This window comes from Mobula birostris, chromosome 17 (assembly GCF_030028105.1).
Source record: "Mobula birostris isolate sMobBir1 chromosome 17, sMobBir1.hap1, whole genome shotgun sequence".
Lineage (NCBI taxonomy): Eukaryota > Metazoa > Chordata > Chondrichthyes > Myliobatiformes > Myliobatidae > Mobula > Mobula birostris.
In genome coordinates this window covers 48,079,349-48,105,625 of record NC_092386.1, presented here as the reverse complement: position 1 = coordinate 48,105,625, position 26,277 = coordinate 48,079,349, and the positions used below count along the sequence as shown (strand labels likewise).

The window sequence follows — 26,277 nt, the reverse complement described above, 5'->3', positions numbered from 1 at the left end:
TCTAGTTGGTGCTCAGTTGCAAAAATAGTGCACTGCTTGATGTTCATACATTTGCAATGATGTCAATTTTTGTTGGACAAAATGTACTGCCATCCATCTTGCATCTTCATGTCTTGGGCATCATGTATCATAATTGGCCCAAGTGCACCTTTACCTGGCATTGAAAGACACTGATGCTGTTTAATTAATATGTGGTAGATAAAACCTTTACTGAACAGTGATAAAGGCCTGATTAGACTGCAGGATAGACAGGACTGTAATTTTCCCATTGTTGAATTGTACAGCAGCGCAGCTTGATTGATCCGGTAGATGACGAGATATTTTCTAAACTGCTCTGAACTAACTATAAATAGTTTTAATTATATAGTACGAAAAACTGTCAGATCATTGAAATACATTTCGAGGTACATACTAACAGGCTATGATTTGGCCTCATATATTTATGTCAACCACTGAGCATGGTTCATTGTAGTGACTTCCTGTCAAAATGCAAACTTAAATTCTCAAGTTAAATTTTTAATTCAAAGAAACTTTTAAACAGCCAGACTTCAAGTCTCATGTGCATTTGCCGGAAAACAGAGATGATGAGATTTTGGGGGCAACAAGTCAAAGAAGTAATCTTTGTCAGTCATCGAAACTGCACTTGAATTTGTTCAGACTTTGAAATTCAAATCTACAGTTGATGCTTGCATGGGTGGAACAAGTTCTGGTTGAACTATTTTTGGTTGCAGTTTTGCGTATTTCAACGTTACTGAGTTAGTAAATGCCATTTCATTGTTCAGAGCATGGATACATTCAAGATGTTGTAAACTTTGTTTGCTTTTGTTTTACTCAAGTTTTTGTTAAGCATCCCAAGTACGAATCCTATTCAACACGATGCTTTCTATTGTGTCAGTAATGCCGTGATTAGTTATTCTAGATGGATACTATGAGTGCCATTTACCCACTGTGATAAATTTTACCAAAGTTGGCTCTTGCATTAGAATCTGATGTGGAATATGATGATGCATAAAAGATTGATTCAAGTTCCCTACTGTAACAGTTACTTGATTTTTATATATGATGTATATTTGTATTAAAGCAATTTTGTGATACCTGAGCTGTCTAGTCCTGAAGAAGGACCTCGACCTGAAACATTGACTGTTTACTCTTTTCCGTGGGTGCTTCCTGGTCTGATGAGTTCCTCCAGCATTTTGTGTGTGTCGCTCTTGTTGAATCTTGTTTTGGGTCTTTTGTCATTCTCTCAGGTAGCAGTACATTTACCTCTAGTGGAGATCATGGTCATCAATTCCAGTATAAGTGCTTTGTGGCTTTTGCACTGCTGCCAGGAAGTCCATTGATTTTCTGTTCATTAAGTGTGGGTGAGAATTTAGATTGGTATTTCTATTCTATTCTTTTCCATGGTGTGGAGTTGTCTTTGATTTTCATATGTCAGGAGTGTCCAAAATGTTTGATGTCAATGATGTTTTCTCAGCATCAGATCATTTCTGGATATACTGATAAAGGCCTGAAGTACTTACTTCTAAACTGCTTTTGACGGTCACATTATAATGAAGATAAAAGCAGTCATAGTAAAAGAGACTTGCACTTGTACATAGGTCAGTCAACATTTGTGAGGTAGATAAATTGATTGTTTGGCTGCAGACTATTCATAAAAAGATTTCAGATTTATAACCTGAAGTATTAACTTGTCTGTTCTTTCTGCAGATATTATTTTAATGTTGATTTTCTCTTCTATTTTTAATTTACAACTCCTGCTTTCACTATTCCTTTTTTTTTAAGTGCTAATTATGCCAGTACTTGCAGTGGCTTTAATACAGTTGTGTTTCAGTGTTGTATTCAATTTTGAGTTAGTTTTACTTTTGTTAATACCCCAGTGTGAGTTTTTATTTTATTACATTACTGATCATAGTAACTTCTATGCATTCCACTCTCCATAAAATATGGGAGCAGAATTAGGCCATTCACCCATTGAGTCTGCTCCACCATCCCGGATCCCACTCAACACCATACACCTGCCTTCTCGCCATATCCTTTGATGTCCTGACCAATCAGGAAAGGATCAACACCTGTTTTAAATATACCCACGGACCTGGCTTCCACTGCAGTCTGTGGCAGAGCAGTCCACGGATTTACTATCCTCTGGCTAAAAAAGAAATTCCTCCTTACCTCTGTTCTAAAAGGTTGTCTCTTAGTTTTGAGGTTGTGCTGTCTAGTTGTGGATACCCCCACCATAGGAAACATCCTCTTCATATCCACTTTATCTGGTCTTTCCAACACTTGGTAGCTTTCAGTGAGATCCCTCCACATTCTTCTAAATTCCAGTGAGTACAGGCCCAAAGCTGCTAAATGCTCCTCGTATGTTAACCCCTTCATTCCCAGAATCATCTTGTGAACCTCCTCTGGACTCTCTCCAATGACAACACATCCTTTCTGAGAAATGGGGCCCGAAACTGTTGACAATGCTCCAACTGTGGCCTAACTAGTAACTTATAAAGCCTTAGTGTTATCTCCTTGCTTTTATATTCTATTCCTCTTGAAATAAATGTCGAACATTTATTTACTGCCTTTACCACAGACTCAACCTGTAAATTATCCTTTTGGGAGTCTTACACAAGGACTTCTAAGTCCTTTCGCACCTCTGACATTTGAATTTTCTCCCCATTTAGATAATAGTCTGCACTATTGTTCCCTTTACTAAAATGCACTGTTATATATTTCCATCTGTTATGTATTCCATCTGCCACTTTTTTCCCGTTCTTCCAATTTGTCTAAGTCCTGCTGTTGCGTTGCTTCTTCAGCACAACTTACTCCTCCAGCTATCTTCGTGTCATCTGCAAACTTTGCCACAAAGCCATCGATTCCATTATCTAAATCCACCTGGGCAAGCTCCTCTCTCATGCCTATGTAATTCCCTTTACTCCATTGCGATACTAATACACGTGACTTGTGCGTCTCCTTCTCAAATTGCAGTATCAATTCAGTCATATTATGATCACTACCTCCTCAGGGTTTCTTTATGTTCAGCTCCCTAATAAGATCTGGGTTATTGCACAACACTCAGTCTAAGATGGCCTTTCCCTGAGTAGGCTCAAGCACAAGCTAATCTCATAGGCATTCAACAAACTTCCTCTCTTGCAATCTGATGCCAACTGATTTTCCCAATTCCTTTGCATATTGAAGTCCCCCATTACAATTAAGACTATAAGATATAGGAGCAGAATTAGGCCATTCGGCCGATTGAGTCTGCTCCGCCATTCAGTCATGGGCTGATCCAATTCTTCCAGTCATCCCCACTCCCCTGCCTTCTCCCCATACCCTTTCATGCCCTGGCTAATCGAGAACCTATCTATCTCTGCCTTAAATACACCCAATGACTTGGCCTCCACAGCCGCTCATGGCAACAAATTCCACAGATTTACCACCTTCTGACTAAGGTAATTTCAATGTGTCTCAGTTCTAAAAGGACATCCTTCAATCCTGAAGTCCTGCCCTCTTGTCCTAGAATCCTTACCATGGGTAATAACTTTGCCATATCTAATCTGTTCAGGCCTTTTGACATTTGGAATGTTTTTATGAGATCCCACCCCCCTCATTCTCCTGAGTTTCAGGGAATACAACTCTTTCATTCCTGGAATCATTCTCGTGAATCTTCTCTGAACCCCCTCCAATATCAGTATATCCTTTCTAATATAAGGAGCCCAAAACTGCACACAAATCTCCAAGTGTGGTCTCACGCATGCCTTGTAGAGCCACAACATCATATCCCTGCTCTTATATTCTGTACCTCTAGAAATGAATGCCAACATTGCATTCGCTTTCTTCACATCTGACTCAACCTGGTGGTTAACCTTTAGGGTATCTTGCACAAGGACTTCCAAGTCCCTTTGCATCTCTGCATTTTGAATTCTCTCCCCATCTAAATAAGTCTGCCCATTAATTTCTTCCACCAAAGTGCATGACCATACACTTTCCAACATTGTATTTCATTTGCCACTTTCTTGCCCATTCCCCTAAACTATCTAGGTCTCTCTGCAGGCTCTCTGTTTCCTCAACACTACACACTCCTCCACCTATCTTTGTATCATCGGCAAATTTAGCCACAAGTCCATTAGTACCGTAATCCAGATCATTGACATGCATCGTAAAAAGCAGCAGTCCCAACACCGACCCCGTGGAACTCCACTGGTAACCGGCAGCCAGCCAGAATAGGATCCCTTTATTCCCACTCTCTGTTTTCTGCCGACCAGCCAATGCTCCACCCATGCTAGTAACTTCCCTGTAGTTCCATGCGCTGTTATCTTGCTAAGCAGCCTCATGTGCAGCACCTTGTCAAAGGCCTCTGAAAATCCATGTACACCACATCTACTGCATCTCCTTTGTCTACCCTGCTTGTAATTTCCTCAAAGAATTGCAGTAGGTTTGTCAGGCAGGATTTTCCTTTCAGGAAACCAGGTACTCCATAATAAGGGTAATTGTGACCCTTATTACATGCCCTTTTCCAGCTCCCTTTGCAATATCAACCCCACATCTTGGCTACTATTTGGAGGCCTATATATGATTCCCATAAAATCTTAACTCCAGCCACAACCATTCAACATTCTTTGACTCGATGCCACCTCTTTCTAAAGATGTTATTCACTCTTCCCAACAGAGCCACACCATCGCCTATGCCTTCCTGCCTGTCCTTTTGATATAAAGTATATCCTTTGATATTAAGCTCCCAACTATGGCATTCTTTCAGCCACGACTCTGTGTTGCCCACAAAGTCATATCAACCGGACTTGCGTGGGGACACTTCCACTGCATCTGTGCCGTACTTCAATCAAAGATGCTCCTCCTATCTGAATTGTTCATCTGGAGATCACAATACACTCTTTGCTGTCTGTGATCTTGAGACTGATCTCAAAAGATTTACAGCTCTAATTCAATCCCCCTACCGTCCAGCCGTCACATCCTTCGTCCTGTCACATACAGAAATATAATGATTGCTTTAGAGTGCAATATTTACAAATGATTCGCCATAAGGCAGGTTTGCACCAAGCCTTCTCCCAGTACCATCAAAGTTTTAAAAAAACAACTTGAATTGCACAAACGAAAATACATTCTGGTATTCTTTATGGGAAACTGTATTTACAACTACAGATCCTTCAAGGTGTCTGGGTTTCTTTATCAAGCACAGCTTGATTTGTTTTTGATACATTCGTTTTTTTTTGACTTATAGAAGCTTCAGTTTGAAGCTACACAACTGTCTTTTGAATCAACTTTATCTGTATTTATCTTGGGTGGATTTGCTCAGGGAGTTAATCAGTGATCTAAAAATTTATTGTAGTCAGTCTTTCCAAAAGTAGATAATAGGATTTGGAAGAGAACTGCTAAATGGAAGAGTACAGTGTAATCAGATTTTGAAGTCCATTTTTCCCTGGTGGCCGAGCCAAAGCAGCTTTGTCTTGAGTTCACCTATCGCATGTGAAGATATAGACTTCAACAATGGGAGAAAGTTAAATGGAACTGTACAGAAATCATTCGAATGTTTGATATACAGTATTTGGACAATTTGATATTGTGGTCTTCGCCAAGCTTAGCATTTTCATTGCTGATGTTTCATCACCAGTCAAGGTGACATTCTCGGTGTTCGGTTGTCGGTGTTTCTCTCTGGGATTCCTTGCGTTTATATAGCCCAACTCCCTCCATTCGCTTGACTTAGTCCTGATTAGATCATAAACTCTCAATTTGTTTACGGGACCACAGACTGGCGGTATGAAGGCCTGATCACTATCATTGATCTAGATACATGAAGACCAAGAAGGACGCCATTCTGACTGGGACACCACAGGAGTTCTGGTGCAAGCAAACACGATGTAGGCACAGGAATTTTGAGAAGCGTGCTTCTCTTATGACTTCGTAAGCAACCATATTGAAATAAGTGCCACCTATGAACCCCTAAGAGCCAGAGAAACATGAACCAATAGAGTTCAAAGTTCAACTGAAGGGATAGACAATTAGGACGGAGGCAAGCGAGAAGAGAGCATGTCCAGGCTGGCAGTGGTGTTTGGTTATGTTGGTTTGCAATTTGCAAAAGGATGCTTATGTGAGAATGCTGTTCTTGGACGACAGTTCAGCATTCAACACCATAATTCCCTCCAGGCTTGACAAGAAGCTCAGAGACTTTGGTCTTCTTGCCTTGTGCAGCTGGATCCTGGACTTCCTATCAGATCACCCGGCAGGTGATAAGAGTGGGCTCCCTCACCTCTGCCCCTCTGACCTACAACACATATGCCCCTAGGACTGTTTCCTGAGCCCCCTCCTTCACCCTCTGTGTACCCCTGAGCCACCCACAGCTCCAATCTGCTAATTAAATTTGCTGATGACACTACAATAATTGGCCTTATCTCAAATATTAATGAGGCAGCCTACAGGGAAAAAGTCATCACCCTGACATAGTGGTGTCAAGGAAACAACCTCTCCCTCAATGTCGCAAAAAGAAAGGAGCTGGTTGTGGATTACAGGAGGAATGGAGACAGGCTAACCTCTACTGACATCAGAGGATCTGGGGTTGAGAGGGTGAACAGCTTTAAGTTCTTTGGTATACATACCACCGAGGATTTCACGTGGTCTGTACATACCAGCAGTGTGGGGATAAAAGCACAACAGTGCCTCTTTCACCTCAGATGGTTGAAAAAGTTTAGCATGAGTCCCCAGATTCCAAGCACTTTCTACAGGGGCACAATTGAGAGCATCCTGACTGGCTGCATCACTGCCTGGTATGGGAACTGTACTTCCCTCAATCGCAGGACTCTGCAGAGAGTGGTGCGGACAGCCCAGTGCATCTGTAGATGTGAACTTCCCACTATTCAGGACACTGACAGAGACAGGTGTGTAAAAAGGGGCTGAAGGATCATTGGGGACCCAAGTCACCCCAACCACAAACTGTCCCAGCTGCCACCATCTGGGAAACGGTACCGCAGCATAAAAGCCAGGACCAACAGGCTCCGGGACAGCTTCTTCCACCAGGCCATCAGGCTGATTAATTCACGCTAATACAATTGTATTTCTATGCTATATTGACTGCCCCATTGTACATAGCATTTATTACAAATTTCTATAAATTTAACATTGCACATTTAGAAGGAGACGTAACATAAAGATTTTTACTCATGTATGTGAAGGATGTAAGAGATAAAGTCAATTCAATTTATTCTGATGGTAACTTGCCTTATTTGACTTGCTGTCATTTCCTGTTGAAATTGGAGATATATTCATAATATTTTTGATTTAATATGTTAAACACATTTGGATTGGCATACAGTAGTGTGACATATTAGCTGGTTGAGTGGTGTCACACAACAACCTTGTACCCAATGCAGTAAGATCAAGGAATTGATTGTGGACTTCAGAAGGGGAAATTGAGAGAACACACACCAGTCCTCATCAATTGATCAGAAGAGGAAAAGCTGAGCGGTTTCAAGTTCCTGGGTGTCAACATATAACCATATAACAATTACAGCACAGAAACAGGCCATCTCGGTCCTTCTAGTCCATGCCGAACGCTGACTCTCACGTAGTCCCATCTACCTGCACTCAGCCCATAACCCTCCATTCCTTTCCTGTCCATATAGCTGTCTAATTTAACTTTAACTGACAACATCAAACCTGCCTCAACCACTTCTGGAAGCTCATTCCACACAGCTACCACTCTCTGAGTAAAGAAGTTCCCCCTCATATTACCCCTGAACTTTTGCCCTTTAACTTTCAACTCATGTCCTCTTGTTTGAATCTCCCCCACTCTCAATGGAAAAAGCCTATCCACGTCAACTCTATCTATCCCCCTCATAATTTTAAATACCTCTATCAAGTCCCCCCTCAACCTTCTACGTTCCAAAGAATAAAGACCCAACTTGTTCAACCTTTCTCTGTAACTTAGGTGATGAAACCCAGGTAACATTCTAATAAATCTTCTCTGTACTCTCTCTATTTTGTTGACATCTTTCCTATAATTTGGTGACCAAAACTGTACACAATTCTCCAAATTTGGCGTCACCAATGCCTTGTACAATTTCAACATTGCATCCCCACTCCTATACTCAATACTCTGATTTATAAAGGCCAGCATAGCAAAAGCTTTCTTCTCCACCCTATCCATGTGAGATTCCACCTTCAGGGAACTATGCACCATTATTCCTAGATCCCTCTGTTCTACTGCATTCTTCAATACCCTGCCATTTACCATGTATGTCCTATTTTGAGTAGTCCTACCAAAATGTAGCACCTCACATTTATCAGCATTAAACTCCATCTGCCATCTTTCAGCCCACTCTTCTAACTGGCCTAAATCTCTCTGCAAGCTTTGAAAACCTACTTCATTATCCACAGCTCCACCTATCTTAGTATTATCTGCATACATACTCATCCAATTTACCACCCCTTCATCCAGATCATTAATGTATATGACATATAACATTGGACCCAGTACAGATCCCTGAGGCACACCAGTAGTCACTGGCCTCCAATCTGACAAACAGTTATCCACCACCACTCTCTGGCGTCTCCCATCCAGCCACTTCTGAATCCATTTTACTACTTCAATATTAATACCTAACGATTGAACATTCCTAATCACTCTTCCGTATGGGACCTTGTCAAAGGCCTTACTGAAGTCCATATAGACAACATCCACTGCTTTACCCTTGTCAACTTTCCTAGTAACCTCTTCAAAAAATTCAATAAGATTTGTCAAACATGACCTTCCACGCACAAATCCATGTTGACTGTTCCTGATCAGACCCTGTCTATCCAGATAATTATATATACCATCTCTAAGAATACTTTCCGTCAATTTACCCACCACTGACATCAGACTCACAGGCTGATAGTTGCTTGGTTTACTCTTAGAACCCTTTTTAAACAATGGAACAACATGAGCAATACGCCAATCCTCTGGCACCATCCCCATTTCTAGTGACATTTGAAATATTTCTGTCAGAGCCCCTGCTATTTCACACTAACTTCCCTCAAGGTTCTAGGGAATATCCTGTCAGGAACTGGAGACTTATCCACTTTTATATTCCTTAAAAGCTCCAGTACTTCCTCTTCTTTAATCATCATAGTTTCCATAACTTCCCTACCTGTTTCCCTTATCTTACACAATTCAATATCCTTCTCCTTAGTAATTACCAAAGAAAAGAAATTGTTCAGAATCTCCCCCATCTCTTTTGGCTCCACACATAACTGTCCACTCTGATTCTCTAAGGGACCAATTCTATCCCTCACTGTCCTTCTGCTATTAATATAACAGTAGAAACCCTTGGGATTTACTTTCACCTTACTTGCCAAAGCGACCTCATATCTTTTAGCTTTTCTAATTTTTTCTTAAGATTCTTATTACTTTCTTTATATTCCTCGAGCACCTCATTTACTCCATGCTGCCTATATTTATTGTAGATATCTCTGTTTTTTCAAACCAATTTTCCAATATCCCTTGAAAACCATGGCTCTCTCAAACTTTTAACCTTTCCTTTCAACCTGACAGGAACATAAAGATTCTGTACTCTCAAAATTTCACCTTTAAATAACCTCCATTTCTCTATTACAGTCTTCCCAAAAAAAAAATTGTCCAATCCACTCCTTCTAAATCCTTTCGCATCTCCTCAAAGTTGGCCTTTCTTCAATCAAAAATCTCAACCCTGGGTACAGACCTATCCTTCTCCATAATTATATTGAAACTAATAACATTGTGATCACTGGACCCAAAGTGCTCCCCAACACACACCTCCATCACCTGACCTATCTCATTCTCTAACAGGAGATCCAACACTGCCCCTTCTCTAGTTGGTACCTCTATGTATTGCTGCAAGAAACTATCCTGCACACATTTTACAAACTCCAAACCATTCAGCCCTTTTACAGTATGGGCTTCCCAGTCTGTGTGGAAAATTAAAATCTCCCACAATCACAACCTTGTGCTTACTACAAATATCTGCTATCTCCTTACAAATTTGCTCCTCCAACTCTCGCTCCCCATTTGGTGGTCTATAATACACCCCCATAAGTGTTACTACAGCTTTTCCATTCCTCAATTCCACCCAATTCCTCCCTAGACGAGCCCTCTAATCTATCCTGCCAGAGCACCGCTGTAATATTTTCTCTGACAAGCAATGCAACACCTCTCCCTCTTGTCCCTCTGATTCTATCACACCTGAAGCAATTAAATCCAGGAATATTTAGTTGCCAATCACACCCCTCCTGTAACCATGTTTCACTAATAGCTACTACACCATACTTCCAGGTATCAATCCATGCTTTAAGCTCATCCACCTTTCTTATAATGCTCCTAGCATTAAAATAAATGCATCTCTGAGGATCTCTCCTGGGCCCAACATACTGATGTAGTTACAAAAAACTCATGGCAGTGGTTAGGAGTTTGAGGAGACGGTATGTCACCCAAGACTGTTGCAAATTTCTACAGATGTACTGTGGAAAATATTCTAATTGGTTGCATCACCATCTGGAATTGAGGGGCCACTGCCCAAGATTTGAAAAAGCTGCAGGAAGTTGCAAACTTAGCCAGGCTGATCGTGGGCACCAGCCTCCCCAGCGCCGAGGACATCTTCAAAAGGCAATGCCTCAAAAAGTCAACACCCATCCTTAAGGACCCCCATCACCAGGACCTTCGTTATTCTCATTGCTACCATTCAAGGAGGTACTGGAGCCTGAAGAGAGACACTCAACGTTTCAGGAAGAGCTTCTTGCCCTCTGTCATCAGATTTCTCAATGGTCAATGAGAACTACATCAGTTTTTTTTTGCACTATTTATTATATACCTTATTGTGATTTATAGTATTTTTATGATGTATTGCAATGTACTTATGCTGCTAAAGAACAAACTTCTTGGCAGTGATATTAAACTTGATTCTGATGTGCAGTGAAGGAGAGGTATTAAGGATTCTAAATGTGACTCTACTGAATGTAATATGATCTAGCTCTTCAATTTACAAAGTAAGCAAAAAGTTTGACTGTAAGGTTTTGGATATTTTAGTCCTGGTTGCCAAAATGTCAACTTTTGCATACAGTTTGACATATGTAGTTAGCATCGGATTTGGTCAATGACTGGAACCAAAGCTTTGAATTTATTTCTTAGAAATCGTAAAACTCAATGCAGTTGACAGTTCCTTTATTAACATGAGCCCTTAATTGTGGCCATATAAGGTGCTGTAGCTCAATGCAGTGAACACATCATCACAAGTTGATCATATGGTTCACAGTTGCACCCCTATTTTATGAATAAATGTTTGATTGAATCAAAGGTTAAAATATTGACCTATCCGGTCTTTTTATCAGTATTGTAAAAACTGGGCATTTAAAACAGTGTCGACTATCTACATACACGTAGGGTCAGTCTAAGTAACTAGAAACAGTGTCCGTCAACCACCTTTGTAGCCCTGCATGAGGTGTAATCCTTTTCCCAGAGTCTTGCAGCATGCCCAGTGCTGACTGCAATTTCTGCTGTCTTCTCAGCCAAGTTGTCCATTTGGCTGAAAGGTTTGTGACTCTTTATCTGTGCATTTATGCATATTTAGATTGAGGGAGAGAAAGGTTGAAATTGATTGTGACATTGTTTTAATGTTGTCTGGGTTGTCCCCACTTATTCACTTTCATTACAGAAATAACATGAATAGGTAGGTGAAGTTATCCAGTTTATACTATTTGCTTGCTGTCGTACCGATCTCATCATGTGATCTCTTGAATTGAGGACACTCTGGATTTGTGCCCTAAAGAGCATCTTCAGTCTCCTGGAGAGCTGTGTGTGCTCTGATTACTGCAGCCCATATCAGTGTTTCAGATCTTCTCATATCTGCGGCACGTGAACTTAGCAGTACACAGCTTATTTTCTGTGTCCTCCGCCCCACACCACTACATGCGGCATTTGCAGCAGCTTATTGTTTTGTAGTTTCCACACCACCGGGTTCAGGAACAGTTATTACCCCTCAACCATCAGAAAAGGATAACTTCACTCTCCCCATCACTGACCTGGTCCTGCAATCTATGGACTCCCTTTCAATAACTCTTCATCTTATGTTCTCGATATTTATTGCTTGCTTATTTATTGTCCTTTTTTCTTTTGGATTTGCGCAGTTTGCTGTCTTTTGCACATTGATTGTCCATCCTGTTGGGTGCGGTCTTTCATTGATTCTTTTCAGTTTCTTGCATTTACTATGTATGCCCGCAAGAAAACTAATCTCAGAGTTGTATATGGTGACATATATGTGTTTGAACTTTGAGCACGTTTCATGAATAGCCCTCTTCAGGTCGTGTCACAGCATCTCAATTGGGTTAGGGTCCGGACTTGGCCGTTCCAAAACACAAATTTTCTTCTTTTTAAACCATTCTGTTGATGATTTTTGATTTCATTGTTCTCTCAACAATTACAAACTGTCCAAGCCCTGAGGCCAAAAGCAGCCCCAAACCATGATGCTCCTTCCACCATGCTTCATAGTTGGGTTGAGGTTTTGGTGTTGGTGTGCAGTGCCCTTTCCCCCTCCAAACATAGTAATGTGCATTTCTGCCAAAAAGTTAAACTTTTGTCTCATCTGTCCAAAGAACATTGGCCCAGAGTTGTTGTGGAACATCCAGGTGGTCTTTTGCAAACGTGCAGCAATGTTTTATTTTGGGGGGAGCAGTGGTTTCCTCTGTGGTGCCTTTCTCTGAACACCATTCTTGTTTGGTATTTTTCTTACGGTGGACTCATGAACAGAGACTTAGCAGGTCTTTTGCTGTTACCCTTGGGTTCTTTTCCACCTCCTTCAGCGTTGCATGTTGTGCTCTTGGTGTGATCTTTGTAGGACACCCATTCCGCAGCAGAGTAGCAACAGTACTGAATTTCCATTTGTAGACGGTTTCTCTTACTGTGGACTGATGAACATTCAGGTCTTTAGAAACAGTTTTGTAGCCTTTTCCAGCTTCATGTATCTACAATTCTTCTTCTAAGGTCCTCTGAAAGATGTTTTGGTGTACAGAAACAAATCTTTCTTGGGAAGAGCAGGCTCTTTCAGTAACCTGACTTTGTATGTCTTTTTTTAATATAGGGCAGGGCATTTCTACTCCATTCTCATCTCATTGATTGGAACACCTGGCTCCAAATAGCTGTTGTTGAAGGCACTGCCCCAGAGGATCATGTACTTTTTTTTTATCTAGACTATGATTGTTTAATTCTCAGTATTGAGAGAAGAAGTACAATAGTTTGTGTGTTACTAGTTCAGGCAGATTGTGTTTATTATTTTGACTTGGATGAAGATCAGACCATATCTTATGAGTAATTAATGCAGAAAACCAAGTAATTGCAAAGGATTCACAAACATTTTCCAGCAGCTGTGTGTGTAAACTGAAAGGACCTTAATAAAAAATTTCTATGCCAAATGATTTTGTTTTCAAAGAACAGAGATGTCCAGTCTTTTTTGCAAGACTACTAAGGGTCAAGGGAAAATGAAGGGATAGAGAATGCAAGACTTGTGCATTATGTTAATTTGTTGGTGGAAAGTTAGGTATTTCCACAATGTTATGCAATTCTAGCTTAGTGGTGGAATTTCCCAATTGCCTTCTGCACTTCAAAACATGGCAGAGCAGCAGGCAATGAGTCAACTAGAATAGACTCCAAATCCAGAAAAGGTCTCCAGGCTTCTGCCATCAGGCTTCGATTTCCGCACTTCTGATCAACCTTCCAGCTCTGATCTTTGGCTTTGACCACTGGACTGAGCAATAATATGACCAACCAACCCTGAGTTCCAGACTCAAATACAAGCCATGCCGACTGACAGGCCATGGAGTCTCCTGCTTGCATGGACATCCAATCCCAGGATGCACAGAATGGAGCAGCCTAACCATCCATGGATATCATTCATCAGCCATTCATGTCACTGACCACCATCACCCATCCATATTGTTGGCCTTTGACCATGGAGCACAGAGCCAAGACCTGACCTCTAACTCCTCCACATCCCTGCCTCTAAACCCTATTCTGACCTACAACTGCCCCACATCACCGTATGTAAACCCTAACCTGATCCTTAACTTGCCTCTCTGTTCCCAAAACCATCGCTATGAACATCAAAAAAAAATGGAGACTAAAGTTTGGTGCCATCAAAGTTTTTTTTTAAAAAAAAAGCTTTTCTGTTGTTGCTGTTTTTCATCACTTAAAGAACAAAATGTACATTTGTGCTAAATTGCATACAAGTAATATACATCTTTAATCAGTTGGCCATGAGAGTACTTGCATAATAATAACAACCGTTTTGTATCACTGCCCACAATGGTTAGAAATGCTTGGAATCATACGTAGTCCCCTAGAAAGCCTCATGCTTGCTCAGCTCACTTTCGTTTTGGGGGAGCAGCCTTCGGCCCTGCCAAACTGAGTAATCAAGTTTGTGTAGATGCTGTGTAATGTACCCCACCACACCAAATAACAGACAGTACACCATATGCAACTAAATGATTACACTTTATAACTCATACTTTGACTATGCAGATAGTAAAGGAACATAATAAGAACTGTTTAACTGTTGAAAGAAAAAGGCGCCATTCTTATTAACCAGTTTGTGCACACATCGTTGGAGCTGTTACAGAACCAGGTCCCCCTTCCTCCAGTCGATGTCCTCCGAACTCCGCCGACCCTCGAATGGGACCACCCTTGGTGAACAATCAAACGCTCCACGCGAGTGTGTCCTCGTCTCCTCTCCTCGCCGAAGACCCTGGGCTTCGGACTCCCGCACGGAGTCCGTTCCGTTGCCCAGCTTACAGCATCGCGTCTCCTCTCTCCCAAAAGCCCACTAACACAATAGCTTACAGACACACAAGAAAGAATAACATCTATCCCAATTGGTTAGCAAATGAATACAATTCGCATTGTCAGTAATTATAACCCAAACAAGCTGCTAGAGAGAACCACTGTCTCAGCAATTAACATCACAGAGAAGCCATTTTTATTAGCCTTAGCAGTAACATAAAGGAAGAAACCTCTTACACATAGATTTGGTAAACTTGTACAGAAACTTTATAATACTTAATAATTTTTGCATAAGCCAAAGCACCTGTTTGATAGAATCAAATTACATAGATGATGGTATAATGGCCTGATGGTTCTGAGTGGAGTTCTTTTCAAGGGGTGAGTAAGATGAGATGTCTGAGAGTTGCTGCCAGGCTTCAGTAAGGTAGAGATCTGTCCACCAGCCTATAACAGAACCACATTTATTTTTGGGTTTGATAGTGCCTTTGGGAGTGGTGCAGAGAGAGTGGGGGCCAGTATGTTCAGAGGGGGTAAGGTTTGAAGAGGAGAGAGGAGTGCTGATTTTGAGATAGTTGATGTCTCATTGGCAATTGGAGGTGAAAAGATCCGGAGCAGGGTTTCCAGGAAGAGGAGAAAAGTCGGTATCACCTGTGTGAGGTGGGAATCCTTGCCAAAGAAGTGAGCTCTGAGGTGGAGGCAATGGAGGAGAGCTTGGCTTTATGATCGGTGTGAAACCTGCTGAGGTGTGGGCAAAGGGGGACAAAGGTAAGACCCTTGCTAAGGGCAAAGTGTTCAACCGCAGAGAGGGGAACATCAGAGGGAATAGTGAAGTATAGTACCATTAATACTATATGCTGCCATCATATTTGCCCTACCAAAATGAACCACCTCACACTTATTTGGGTTGAACTCCATCTGCCACTTCTCAGCCCAGTTTTGCATTCTGTCAATGTCCCTGACAGCCCTCTACACTATCCACAACACCCTCAATCTTTGTGTCATTAGCAAATTTACTAACCCATCCCTCCAATTCCTCATCCAGGTCATTTATAAAAATCCCAAAGCGTAGGGGTCCCAGAACAGATCCCTGAGGCACACCACTGGTCACCGGCCTCCATGCAGAATATGACCCGCCTACAACCACTCTTTGCCTTCTGTGGGCAAGTCAGTTCTGGAACGACAAAGCAACATCCCCTAGGATCCCATGCCTCCTTACTTTCTCAGTAAGCTTTGCATGAGGTACCTTATCAAATGCCTTGCTAAAATCCATATACACTACATCTACTGCTCTACTTTCATCAATGTGTTTAGTCACATCCTCAAAAAATTCAATCAGGCTTGTAAGGCATGACCTGCCTTTGATAAAGCCATGCTGACTATTCCTAATCATATTATACCTCTCCAAATGTTCATAAATCCTGCCTCTCAGGATCTTCTCCATCAATTTACCAACCACTGAAGTAAGACTCACTGGTCTGTAATATCCTGGGCTATCTCTACTCCCTTTCTTGAATAAGGGAGCAACATCCACAACCTTCCAATCCTCTAAAACCTCTCCCATCCTCATTGATGATGCAAAGATAATTGCCAGAAGCTCAGCAATCTCCTCCCTCGCTTCCCACAGTAACTTGGGGTACGTCCCATCCGATCCTGGTGACTTATCCAACTTGATGCTTTCCAAAAGCTCCAGCACATCTTCTTCCTTAGTATCTACATGATCAAGCTTTTCAGTCCACTGCAAGTCATCCCTACAATCGCCAAGATCCTTTTCCGTAGTGAATACTAGAGTAAAAGTATTCATTAAGTACCTCCGCTGTTTCCTCCGGTCCCATACACACTTTTCCACTGTCACATTTGATTGGTCCTATTCTCGCACATCTTATCCTCTTGCTTTTCACATACTTGTAGAATGCCTTGGCGTTCTACTGAATCCTGTCTGCTAAGGCCTTCTCATGGCCCGTTCTGGCTCTCCTAATTTCATTCTTAAGCTCCTTCCTGCTAACCTTATAATCTTTTAGATTCCTATCATTATCTAGTTATTTGAACCTTTCGTAAGCTCTTCTTTTCTTGACTAGATTTACAATAGCCTTTGTACACCATGGATCTTGTACCCTACCATCCTTTCCATGTCTTATTGGAACGTACCTACTCAGAGCCCCACGCAAATATCCCCTGAACATTTGCCACATTTCTTCAGTACGTTTCCCTGAGAACATCTGTTCCCAATTTATGCTTCCAAGTTCCTGCCTGATAGCCTCATATTTCCCCTTATTCCAATTCAAAGTTTCTCTAACTTGTCTGTTCCTATCCCTCTCCAGTGCTATGGTAAAGGAGATAGAATTGTGATCACAGTCTTTGGAACCGGAGTTGATGATGGTGGGATCATTGGACTGAGGTGTAAAGGGCCATCGGGACCGGAGTTGGAGACATCCAACTTGGTCTGGAGGCATCCAATTGACTTGAGGTCCGGATGGGAAGCGACTGGGACTGTCTGGAGAAAGGTGATCTTACGATCCTTCGTGAATGCGAGGGAAGAGAAAAACCAGTGATTGAGCATGGATATCCAGCAAAGGATGAAATGGCAGAGAGGTCCATAGCAAGCAGTGGAGAGTGAGACCTGGAGCTCTGGCAGAGACCTGAGGCAGGGCCTGCGGGTATCTCCGCATAGCAGAGAGAGTGGTGTGTACAATTCAAAGGGAGAAGCAGTTAATTGATCGTAGCTACCTGAGATCCTCGGTGGGTCTAAACCGGGAGGCCATGTGAAACAAGATGGCAGTAAATAATAGCTCCCAGGAAGGACATGTGGCTGTGGTAGTGAGTCTGGGTGAGCACATGGTCGAAGAGCAGACATCCCACCTCTTCTGGAAGTTCCATGAGTCTCCTGTATATTGATAGCGGCTCCCTGATGCCCGGAAATTATATACAATATCCGAAAATCGATTTTTTTTTGAGAGCACGGGAGAGCCATGGCAGAGTGTTCCATAAAAAATATAAAACATACTTCACCCCAGACTACACTAAAGTGTACCCCTGCCTAATAGGGGTCAAAAATAATGACAGTGTTGCTCACAGTACTGTTTGCAACAGTGAATTTTCTATTGCCCTTGGTGGGTTAAGACTGTAAAAGACATCTTGAGGTGAGTTTAACAGGTGTCATTCGTTCATTAGCATAGTTAACGTTATTTAAACTAGCTGGCTAGCTGCTCAAGGAGCTACTCTATTGCAGACATCCCACCTCTCCCGGAGGTTGCTGGAGTCTCTGGCAAGTTGGTGGTGCTACCTCCCTGAAATGAGTTTTTGCAGGGTGGTATGTCTGGAAGAGTCAGACAGCTGCAGAGTTCACAGTGGGTAGGAGAGCAGTGAGAGAGTGTCTCACCAAACTTCTGTCGATGAGAAGAGTTAGACTCCTGAAAGAGACTTTTCAGTGGAGCAGCAAATTATAAACTGCAGCCTCTGGAAAACCAGTGCGACACACACAAAATGCTGGAGGAACTCAGCAGGTCAGGCTGCATCTTTGGAAATGAATAAACAGTCAATGTTTTGTGCTGAGACCCTTCATCAGTCCTGAAGACAATGCTTGAACTGCTGAATTCCTCCAGGATTTTGTGTGTGTTGCTGTGGATTTCCAGCATCTGCAGAATCTTTTGTGTTAATGTCAACTTGTCAGAAAATCATTTGTCCTGCAGTGGGTGCACATGATCCGTCTCTGGGAATCGGGGAATTCAGAAACTTGTTCTTGTAATACAGGTGCATTGTGGGCAGGTTCACAGAAGACCAACTTTAATATCTCAGATAGCACAGGAAGCTGTTGGAATCGGTGCCTGTGAAGGGAGAAATAAAGTTAACATTTCAGAATAGTGACCTTCTGTCAGTTCTTGTGCTTTTAGTTTCACACAATTGCATGCTCTGTTTAGAATGTAATCCAATAATGGAGCCAACTTGGAACATTTGATTTGAGAAGGTTGTAAGAAGCCACGAGACAAGAACAGGCAGCTGAAAGAAATGGGCCTGGGCGATTATTTACTTTCCCATACCGACTTATTACATGAACTTGGAAGGTGATATGGAACTTGTCGTAGGGGTGGAAGATGGGAATGTTGTTGCTGTTGTCTGACAAAGACCTGAATTTTGTAGATTCAGAGCCACAATTCCAAAATAAAATAAAAGTTAAGATTTTCTGGGGCATTTTGAAAAAGTGGGCTGGAACATCTTTATATAGGAGCATGGACTGGCAGATTTGAAAAGGCAGTTACAATGTTAATCTATCCAACTATCCTCCAACTGTCTTTCTTCCCTGCCCAAATCATTCTAGTACCACTGGCTTTGAGAGGAGTGAAGCCTTTACAGTGGTAGCTTAGTACAGTAATTTGTCAAGCATTGAATGCAGCCACAAATCAAAGAGGAAATGCAACTTTTATTTAAGCAGTTACTGGAGCCATTGAAGTTTTCCTTTTTCTATTAAGTTCATTTCAAGTGGAAATGAATGTTGTGGCATGTTCTACATTCTAATGTCCTGAAGCTGGAGGTAGGCCTTGGCCATCTTTCACTGCTGTCAATCAGTGGTGAAAGCACAGATTCTTGTGGGGAAAATTAACTTGAGTAAAATAATTCATGATCTAGTTCTACTGTTCCAGGTTTTACAATCAGTAGAGCAGATCTGTTAGAAGCACTGATGTCAAGGAGTTTGGTTGTGCCCATTTTCAAAGATTTTTTTAAAAATAAGTATCAATGATTTGGGGTGCTCCTTTCTCTGCACTCACTGGCAAAACTGGACTTGGGTCTTGTCCCACCAAGTAATCCTATTTTTGCTTGACTGCCTGGTTAAATTTACTCAGTAACTTGCAAAGGAATGAAATGGCATTTTTTCCCTCAAGAAAAGCATATGTTGACTCAATGTGTTGATTTTCTACATGCAAATTTGGTTTGATTTGTTAATTTGACCTTGGTTTTTATAGGAAATATCTGTCACAGGATGTGATTAATTGACCTATTGTACTATGCCAATTGGGGAAAAAATGCTGTAGGCTAGTCCCAATTTCTAGCATGGTTACAGGCTTCAACTTGTGTCTAAGGTTTCTGTCTCTACTATGTAGGCAGTGACTTTCAGACCATCTGGGTGACAAGAACTTTTCTTATCTCACTTTTAAGTTTTACACCATTTCTTTAACACTGTCCCCAGTTTTTCTTCCCTTTTTGCCTAGCTAGAAATGAGTCCTGACGAAGGGTCTTGGCCTGAAACGCCAACTGTACCTCTTCCTAGAGATGCTGCCTGGCCTGCTCTGTTCACCAGCAGTTTTGATGTGTGTTGCTAGAAATGTCCTTGTTGTTTACTTGAGCCATTCCTAATTTTATACATCTTAAGTCTCTTTAAATTCTGTGGAACCTTAACTGGTGGCAGTTTAACAGTCATGAAAGCACGTACACCATAGTCCACTACTCCTTGCTTCCCATCACTACGATAGTTTTGGATCCAATTTGCCATATTCGCTTGGATTGCAAAGACTTCTGTTTTTCCTTGCAGCCTTGCCAAAAGCTTTGCTTGAAATCTAGATAGATCAGATCAAACACACAGCCTTTAACTCTTTGTGGCCTCAAAAAAAATTTCTATTATTTTATACAAAATTGATTAATTGCCCCTCAAAATCGATGCTGATAATATACTGATCATTAAATTTCAAGTAACTGGCCTGTGATTATTTCTCTTGTACCTTTGTTCCCTTTCTAAACAGCAGTGTATTAATAATCTTCCAGTTCTCTATACTGAAATATTGTAGGTAGAATCTCTCCAATTTCCTCTCTTGTTTCTTAGAACAGTTTAGGATATATTTTATTTGGTTCTGCATTAATTTAAATTCTTTGAAATCATAGCAATTGGCTTTTTCAGTTCATCTCTGGGACTTGAAAAATTGTGTTTTATACTTTTATCCCTTGCACACTCTCCATCCGTGTTGGGTTGAGCGTCAAGCTAGCAACTCGGCCTTATAAGAAAGCCTGCAAAAAAAAAAACACGCCGTCATGAGGGTGTCCCGATGACTCCAATCGGAGTTAAGGGCCTCCTCCTCCACTCCCCCCCTCCCTCGATTGACTACCACTCCATTAATTAATCACTTAGGTATTAAAGGATTGCTGAATTTTCTTGTTGTAGCTTCCTTTGTTCCCTTTTCCCATTTTCATGAATGACAGTTACAATTTTGTTTTAATCTACAGCACTGTTCTACTATGTAGACTTTGTCTCAGTCCTTTAGTATCTATGGTTTTCATGAGATAACTCTGCTTCAACTATGAGAAAATTTTGCCTTAAGCTAAATTGGACCATTTTTTTCTGACGCTAGAAGTCAGCATCCAAAGGCAATTTATGGACTTCGCTTTATCAAAAAAAATCAAACTTGTATTGAATTTTCAGATGGCTTATCTTATTTTTGAAGAATATTTAACAAACATTTTTGTCATAAAGAGTTTCTGATTGACAGTTACAATTGAGGTGAGGAAGCCCATTCTGCCCCTCCCCATATTCCTAACCAGCTTCTGACCATGTCAAGTCAACAAAACTATTTTCTCCGTGGGGTATCTTCCATAATCCTCTCTGTTTGACTCACCTTCATTAAGATACTTGAAGGATTAAAATGATGACATTACATTTGGAAAATAATATTTTTGCTGAGATTAAATGAGGTTCTAATTCAGCTCTTAAAGCAACTGCTAAAAGATATCAATAGCCTGTAGACTTCTGGTGGTGCCAGAAATAGTATTGTAGTTCTATGTGCTGATGTCATACTTCTGAATTCCAGGAAAGCCTTGCAAGTGATCTAATCCTCAAAAGACTGTTAATTTTGTTTCACCTTGTAGAATATTTGGGCATTTTTTTTATATAGCATATGCTTTACTGCAAACAAATTGTCCTGTTATTTATCTGTACTCATTGTTTTGCTGTTAATAAAAGTATAACAGAAATGAAGCATTTTAGGAATCCTGTTCAAAAACTGCTAATATTTCTACAGAGTATTGCTGTTGTACCTCATGTATAACATAAATTTGAATGTGAAATTATAAGCTTTGGTGAATATTCTTAAAAAATCAAAGGAAAATAAACACACTTTAATCTCAATGAGTCTTTTGTTGCTGCGTTAATGACAAATATTTTGTATCCAGGTTGCAGTTGGTTGTTTTAAAACAAGTTTCATAAGTAGGTCTTCTCCTGAAATAAGACTTGACCAAGTTCATCACTGATTCATTAGCATTAAATATACCTACAGTATATGCTCTCAGTGGCCCCCTATACACCTTGTTAATGCAAATATCTGATCAGCCAATCATGTGACAGCAACTTAATGCTAAAAGCATGTCGACGTGGTCAAGAGGTTCAATCTTAGTTCAGATGAAACATCAAAATAGGTAAGAAATGTGATCTAAGTGACTTTGACTGTGGAATAATCGTTGGTGCCATGTGCGATGGTTTGAATATCTCAGAAACTGCTGATCTCTTGGGATTTTCATGTAGTCTCCAGAGTTTACAGAGAATTGTGTGGGGGGGGGGGAAACAAAATAAAACATTCAGTTAGTGGCAGTTCTATGGGTGAAAAATGCCTTTTTAATGAGCGAGGTGAGAGGAGAATAGCCAAATATGTCAAACTGACAGGGAGGTGACGGTAACCCCAAATTACCATACATTACAACAGTGGTGTGCAGAAGAGCATCTCTAAACATGCAATGTGACGAATCTTGAGGTGGATGGTTTACAGCACCAGAAGACCATGAACGTACACTCACTGGCCCCTTTATTAGATGCAGGGGGTGCCTAATAAGGCCATGGAGTGCATGTTAGCTTTAGGCTTATCTCGAATCACTAAGTATGAAATTGGCTGTCCAGAAATATTTAATGAATTTAATAAATCTTTTGCTTAGTATCTTCCATTCATAGTAGTTGTTCATAACATTTTATAGTTTAAATACATCTATGTTCTTCCTTTGTAGTATGAAACTATTTTCAAGATTGTCCAGATTGCAATGCAACTATTGAGTGATTGGTTCTGAAAGGTGGGTGAGATGCCATATGGTAATTGTGTGTGGTGTCAAGGCAATTTGAGCACTGCTGCAACATTGCTGGATTATGCACAAGTCATAAAGATTTGTGCGGTATTATAATTAATGCACAGATGGTACTGGTGGGATTAGTGGGTGCAATGTCAAAAAATAATGTTACATTTAGGATTTAGTGATGGCTACTGCATTGTACAAATATGCGACTTGAAAGGTAAGTTTGTTTTTGTTAATGTGTAATGTTGTCTGTTAAAGATAACCTTAATAAATATCATTATCTGTGTACTAAGTGTATTACCTGGTATGCACTTGAGGAAATCTTGTGCCACAGAGTTGCTTGAATACTGTAATTGTATGATCTAATAGATGGAATCTTGAGCATCTTAAGTGTTTTGGTTTGTCACTTCAGTATTTGCAAAAGGTTTTGATCTGTAGTTGTATACTCTGCCTGTGAACTATAGCAATCTCTTTCCCTTCCCTTAAGCAGAGCTATTTTGTTCCATGAAATACATAACCCAAAAATGGCAGTATAGTTGGTCAGTTCCTCAACCACCCATTCACCTGTTCTGTCTTTATAGTCCTGCTCTAACTAGCAGGTGGTACTGAGAGTAATCCAGAGATTACTGTGTTAGGTCCCGTTTGTCAGCTTCTTTGCTTCCTTTGTCATTACAACTGAGTGTAGTAATGTTGGTTTTCTTTGTAGTATAAAATTGGATACCAAATTGACTCAGGAAGTGAAGGATAATCATTCATGGGTGTTTTTGTGACTAAAAGGCTGTTATCACTGTGTTTCACACGGCTCTGTACACAGCTCGTCATTTTTTTCCAATATATAATCATGATTTGGCCATCATTGTAAGCAGGTTGATGAAGGTTCTCAGCCTGAAACGTCGACTGTACCCTTCTTCCATAGATACTGCCTGGCCTGCTGAGTTCCTCCAGCATTTTGTGTGTGTGTGTGTTGTTTGGATTATCAACATCTGCAGATTTTCTGTTTTATTAACAGAACCAGCCTATTTTGATGTGAACTGAAAAGATTTGACTGAAACTGTTGAATTGAGAACTGAATCCACTTGCCATCCACTTAAATCTATGAGGGAAAACTGTTTGAAAATTGAGGCTTAGAACTTGGCAGAAAGTTCTTGGTCTACAAGGCAGTAGTGGCCCCTGTCCTTCTGTGTACTTCAGAGACCTAGCACTATGAAGTCCTGGAAAGGTATTACTTATGATTCTAAAATTTCAACCAGTGGCTAGATATGCAAACCAATGTTGGCATTCTTTACCAGGTGCACATCCCTACTATTGACCACCCAGCACTAGACTTTGAAAGCATGCACTTTTCTGTGAGCAACTCACAGAAAATGCTGGAGGAACTCAGCAGGCCAGGCAGCATCTATGGAAAAAAATACATTTGTCACCCTCCAGCAGGACTGGAGAATAAAAGATGAGGAATAGATTTAAAAGATGGGGAAGGGGACAGCAGAAATGCAAGGTGATAGGTTTAAACAGGGAAGGAGGAGGGATGAAGTAAAGAGCTGGGGAGTTGATTGGTGAAAGAAATAGAGCTGGTGAAGAGGTAGCCTGATAGGAGAGGACAGAAGGCCATAGAAGAAAGAAAAGGGGGGAGGAGCATCAGAGGGAGGCGATGGGCAGGCAGGGAGATAAGGTGAGAGAGGGAAATGGGCATGGGGAATGGCGAAGGGTGGGGGGGGTGGGAGGTAGTTACCGGAAGTTCCAGAAATCAGTGTTTGTGCCATCAGGTTGGAGGCTACTCAAACGGAATACAAGCTGTTGTTCCTCCAACTCAAGTGTGGCCTCATCACGATAGTGGAGGATGCCACGGATAGACATATTGGAATTGGAATGGGAGGTGGAATTAAAATGGGTGGCCACTGGGAGATCCCAATTCTCCTAGCGGATGGAGCTCAGGTGCTTGGTGAAGCAGCCTCCCAATCTACGTCGGGTCTCCCTGATATACAGGAGACCAGAACGGGAGCACCGGGCACAGTATATGACCCCAGCAGACTCACCGGTAAAGTGTCACCTCATCTGGAAGGACTGTTTGGAGCCCTGAATGGTAGTGAGGGAGGAGGTGTAGGGGCAAATGTCACACTTGCTCTGCTTGTAAGGGTAAGTTCCAGGAGGAAGATCAGTGGGGAGGGACGCATGGACAGGGGAGCCATGTAGGGAGTGATCCCGGGATCCCTGCGGAAAGCAGAAAGTGGGAGTGAGGGGAAAAAAGTGCTTGGTGCTGGGATCCCGTTGGAGACGGTGGAAGCTCCGGAGAATTATGTGCTGGACGTGGAGGCTGAAGGGGTGGTAGGTGAGGACAGAGAACTTTTCTCTGAGCCCCTTTATGGGCAACAGTTTAGAGCCAGGGCAATAATAATGCTTTGTGGGTATTCCCAATATTTCTTTTGTAGAAAGTGTTACATTGCTATGTCTCTCGGGGATTCCTGACCTCTGACTGCTTCAAGCGAAGGACAGAGAACCTATAGTCATTGTGAGCACAGAAGTGAAGCTTGGTGCCTCCCACACTTCCTACCTATCAAACACCAGCTGCCCCACTTGTAACAAGCAAGTTGGCCTCATCACAGAACTAGACGGGAAGCAAGTCCATCTCAATTCCAAGTGGTAAGAGAAGAAGAATCTAAATGCAACTTGATGCGGCGCCACACGTGATTCTAGCAGCTTTGTTACATTTACTTCTGGATATTGTGTATTTTTAGGTGTGGTGGTATCTCTTTTAAACATTGTTTAATGAGGACAGCAAGTTTATTTTATTGAAGTGCTTTAGAACAGGTATGCTTTTGTAGCTGGAGTAGAATTGCCTGTTGTGAAATGCTGATCGTTAACTGAGTAACAAATATGGGGTTTCAAGAGCTGAGGTGTTTTACAATGGAGGTTATTTTTTTTTTGCTTTTCTTTTTGTCCGGTGATTCTCAGCTTCTTTCATTCCTTGAGTTTCGCATTCTATTTCCTTTTGAGTACTAGTTCCTTAAGCTTTTGTGTTGGAGTGAAGTCATAAAATTGAGCTCATTCATGAGCAGCTGTGGTGGAGAAGCAGGTCACTTAACTTCCTCAGTCTTACAGTTGAGTCTGTTTCTTAACTTTGAAATTATAATGGTAAGGCCTGAGATGAAAGTTATTTAAACAATTTCAGGAGTTAACGAAAGAGGTATGTTTTGTTACTACTTGCTGTCGAGGTTGTGTTGCAATGTGATTGCTTTGTTCTAAATCATTCTTTCTTTTTGCGTTTGGATTGTTACTGCTTTAAGCTGTAAGGTGTTTCTGCTTGAATCGGCATAAAGTCGAGGGTGAGAAAGAACTATTTAGCATGGTTCTCTTGTTGACTTTATTAATCCTACTTCTGTATAAATTGCATTATTATAAGTAACTTCTTAACCCTAAATATTTTCAATTGCACAGCAAATGTTTTTTTGTTCATTATGTTTCTGAACTTA

General features: G+C 41.2%; 1 protein-coding gene across 6 annotated transcripts in view; it reads left to right on the top strand.

Moving 5' to 3' along the window:
• Positions 1–26,277, top strand: part of sema4d (sema domain, immunoglobulin domain (Ig), transmembrane domain (TM) and short cytoplasmic domain, (semaphorin) 4D) — a 223,374-nt gene that overhangs the window by 102,870 nt on the left and 94,227 nt on the right. The window contains exon 1 of one of the 6 annotated variants that reach the window (XM_072281676.1): positions 25,393–25,447. The exons of 4 other annotated variants lie outside the window; for them this stretch is intronic. The gene's annotated coding sequence lies outside the window, so the exon portion shown is untranslated. Of the gene's footprint in view, positions 1–25,392; positions 25,448–25,893; positions 25,992–26,277 lie in introns of those variants that run through there. One more of the 6 variants, XM_072281674.1, reaches the window with a different exon arrangement.